The sequence below is a fragment of the Triturus cristatus genome, chromosome 3_2 (genome assembly GCF_964204655.1).
Source record: "Triturus cristatus chromosome 3_2, aTriCri1.1, whole genome shotgun sequence".
NCBI classification, from domain to species: domain Eukaryota; kingdom Metazoa; phylum Chordata; class Amphibia; order Caudata; family Salamandridae; genus Triturus; species Triturus cristatus.
Genome location: NC_140584.1, coordinates 990,314,855 through 990,318,953, shown reverse-complemented (window position 1 = coordinate 990,318,953; position 4,099 = coordinate 990,314,855). Strand labels below are relative to the sequence as shown.

The following is a 4,099-nucleotide window of genomic DNA, read 5'->3' as shown; positions in this document are numbered from 1 at the left end:
AGAACAGAAATGCCGCACAAGCACAACCACGCTAATATGGAGGCCATGTTGAAACAGTGGTGGGGAGGTTAATAGGGAGAACAAGCTCGGGCGAGCGCCATATTGAATAGGGAATACTACCTAGACTGCAATTGACAACGGACTGGTCATGCCTTCGAAATATTAATCGCATAGAAAATGTAGTGCTGCATTGCTATAGTATCACACTTATTAAATGTAGTTCGAGGAAAACCAGAAACGTACATGTTCCGATATATATGTATTAAAGTTAAGCATGAATAAATATTGAAAACCAAATACCGCGACTATTCTTAGACATAGAAGTAAGACTACAAGTTATGGTTTATTACAGTCCTGTTTTGTCGTCAATTGGGGAGGTGAGTTGCTTGTTTTGAGCTGCTTTTGGTAGGGCGAGCACACTGGATTTTGCCTTTTCCAGTGAGAGTTTGGCGTTGGACAGTACATTGACTTTGCTTTTTTCGCCGTTTTAGCGAGCAACCCTTTGGATTTAAGAAGTTGGATGACCGTCTTCGATCCAGGTTAGTATCTTTCCTGAACTACCTGTCAACAGCGGCTCTGTCCAGCAAGGAACGTCTGTGAAGTCATCCACCGCCGAATGACTGACACAAACTCCACACGCAAATATGTGACAGCTTGGTTTGTATTTATTGGTTAAACAGAAGTTTTTTCACACGTTTTTAAAAGGGATGTGTGACTGTGTCACTTCTTATTTTCGCAGACTTGCTGTTTCTTATTCTGGTCGTTTTCTGCTTACTGAATTTAGGGATTTCAAGTACCAATATATTTTTTTGTTTCTTGAGTTTCATTTAATTTCTAGGATGTGCAGTTTCTGTGGTAGTCAGGATAGATATTTATTTATTTTATTTATTTACTTGTTTTATATAGCGCTGGCTAGACCCGGAGGTATCAGAGCGCCTTTCATGAGGAAAGTTGCATCGGTTACCATAAAACAAAAACATTGTTACAGAAAATACATAAGTTACATCTGTTGGTTAGTGGTGCGTAGAATGGTAAGGGGAGTAAAGTAAAAGGGTAACAGGAAGGGGATACGGCGGAGAGACGAAGGAAAGTCTGCCCAAAGTCCGGCTGGGTAGGTGACGGCTGAGGGGGAAGTCCGCAGTCCATCTCCTCACTAGCTAACAAGGTAGCTCCACTGGGCAATGGACAAAAAGCTAGGTCTAGCTAGGTATCTATAGAGCTTATCCTTATAGGTTAAATATGCCTTCTGAAAATACATCACTTCTCTACTGGTTTTCCTTTTACCGATCTTAGTTCTGGAGAGTTCACTTTTCTTTGTGTTTGTGATTAATCACGCTACCAGGTTTAGTTCTACTTTGGGGATGAGGAAGAAAGGCTGTATTTTGGTAATCTAGTGAGGAAAGCTGATTCATAGTCCAATACTGAGATAACTAGGCAATGGACTCACTGTGAAGCAAGGCTCTAAGTTTGCGAATTGTGCTCAGCTACCATTGAGCATTTTTCACAATGTTATTGTAGTTTCGCAGTGTGTCCATTTAGTGAGAGACTGTTATCCCCAGCATATCGCCTAGGGTTTGGGCTCTATTGACAAAAGGCGGTTTCATTCTGTCACCCAGTTATGAGCAAGGGTGTTGTTGCTAAGGGAAATGTGGTATTTTGGAATTATTTGAATAGCCATTGTTGGGACGGAAGAGTCATCTGCATGGTATACATGTGTACCCCTGCCCTGAGTGGCATTAGGGATCCAGATAACAGTAGTCGACAACTGTATTGTCTGGATCCCTAATGCTGATTTTTTTTTTGTCAGAGGAAAACACGGATCATGCATGTGCGCTATGACCTAGCCGTGTCTCACAGATTGCGGTTTTGTTGGACCGGAAGAGAGCTACTTTCATAGTGATGGAAGGCTGCCACCTTCACCAGGAGTTAAGCATCACAAGCTCAGTATTGGTAGCATACCTTGTAATGATCAGTGGTAGTGAACAGGACCTTTTTACACTGTCATTGGAGTGAGGCCTACAGACTCACTCACCGTTTTAAAAGTTCAGCTGTTGTGTACTTAACTCACTGTTGGCCTACATCAGGTAGATGTGGAGTACTGCATAGGGCAGGAGTAGTGACTGCATTTGTTGTATGTGTGCTTGGGAAGGGTAGCGTTCAGGGATAGAACCATACTGTGCAGTACTTGTGAGATTCATGCATGTGCTGAGTGTATGAATGCCTGTGAGGAATACATTACATTTCATGAAAGATGTAGTGCAGTGCATGTGCAATGAAATCATGTGCTGGGTGTATGTATGCTTGCGTGATGTACAATACACGAAGGGTGGAGTGTTGTGGAGAGCGCACATGGTGAGCGTGTGTGCTGGCAATGTGTGTGTTTGTAAATAACACATCTTGTTTAAATATAGAAAAGCTTCAGTGTGAACAGTGCACCCAGACTGAGTGTGTGTACTGAATGCATGTGTACATTTAAGTGTATAATTCAGAGAGGTAATAGTGCTGAACAGCAAGTGTGCTGTCAATGTACACTAAATAAGTGTACATGCAATGGTACATTATATGGAGGACACTGGGTTCCATTTTGGGAAGCCCAGGCTTGCCTGGTGAAAACATGAGGAGGAGAGGAGCCCTCCTAGACACATTTGTGTATTGCTGTATTCCTGTGAGCTGAAAAGGTGGTAACTCTAGAGGGAAAATGAAGAGACTTCCTTTACACTTCAAAATACAACCCTTTGATTCAGTGATAGATCACAAGGAAGGGCCCTTGACACATCTCAGGAAGAGAGATGGGACTGATGAGTCAATCATAAAGAGTAGGACTGGACATCTGGGATTAACCTTTTAATGCACTTATCACTGTGGCTGACACCTAGGTGTTAACTTTGATCCCTCCCATGAGTGGTGTTGCGGGGCAATCAGCTTCGGAGTCTTGCCTGCTGTGACAGACATCTTTCACAAGGAAATAAGAGAGAAGTGCAACTTCAAAAGAAGCAGAGCCCCCACATAAAACTTCAAAGACTCTGACCCAAAATCGCATTTGAAGTCTGGAAAAGGAGTATAAGAAGGGGAGCTTGAGTCCCCAAAAATTAATCATCCGCCAAGTAGCCAGAGGGGCTGTGTGAGAAGAGGACACTCTGCAAAACGCCTGCCTGTGAGCAGGACTGCGGGCTAGGGCCAGCTGGTCTCCCTGCTGGGTGAGGGAAATCACAAAGGTCACCAAGATCACCAAGTCTGGAGCACCATTATATGCCTGCTTGCCAAGACCAGTGCACCCTGTGAAGGAGAGGAGAGCGTTGGAGGAAGTGAGGTTGAGTGGGAAGCCCTACACGCAGATTCCCTGCGCAAGATGTGAGGTTGTGTACCGATTGGGCTGTTGCCCCAGTATCGGCTCGTGACCTACATATGCCAGGAGAGGATTACCTTGTTCTGAGCCATATTAGAAGTGCAGTGCGGGAATGTACCAGGCCGCTCCGTCATGCTGCTGTGACCCCTTATGCCAGTAGGGGTTCACCGGTGAACTGATTTATGGGCCAGGAACGCGGGACTAGATCATGCCGAAATCGATGACCCCGAATGCCAGGATGGGTCACGGTAGTGGGGGCAAATTCATAAGGAGAACCTGCGCCCGGATCATGATTAGTGTGGTAACCCTGTAAGCCAGGAGGAGCTGCTGGTACCACTTTGGGCAAGGGAGGAATACTGCTGTGACTGGTAGGTCGAGGCCGTACACTGTGTTCTGCACCTGACGGATTCCCGTTTTTACCGAGGACATCGTACTCTTGCTGGAGCTCCAGCTGGGAGCTGGAGGATCACAGCAGCACACCCCTAACCCCCTCTCCTAGGGAAAAGAGCAACTTACCTTTGCTTCTGCTGAGCAGGAGCAGCTCTGCTCGACAGTGAGAGTCTGTGCTGTCGGGTGCTGCTGCATACACCGCAAGCGGCCTGACTTTGCCGTGCAGGATCCAGACTCGCGAGCGCCGTGAAAAGGGCACTCGTCACACCGCTGAAGACTGCCATACCACCAGAGCAGGTAAGGATTGGCGTGACAACTACTAGAGCCCTGACCTCCAGGGGCAATTTGTTATTGCTTCTCAGT

General features: G+C 45.9%; 1 protein-coding gene across 1 annotated transcript in view; it reads left to right on the top strand.

The window, feature by feature from the left end:
* Nucleotides 1-369: 369 nt before the first annotated feature.
* The window catches only part of PRKRIP1 (PRKR interacting protein 1), a 166,697-nt gene continuing 162,967 nt past the window's right edge, over nucleotides 370-4,099 (top strand). The window contains exon 1 of the mRNA XM_085649599.1: nucleotides 370-539. The gene's annotated coding sequence lies outside the window, so the exon portion shown is untranslated. The remainder of the gene's footprint in view (nucleotides 540-4,099) is intronic.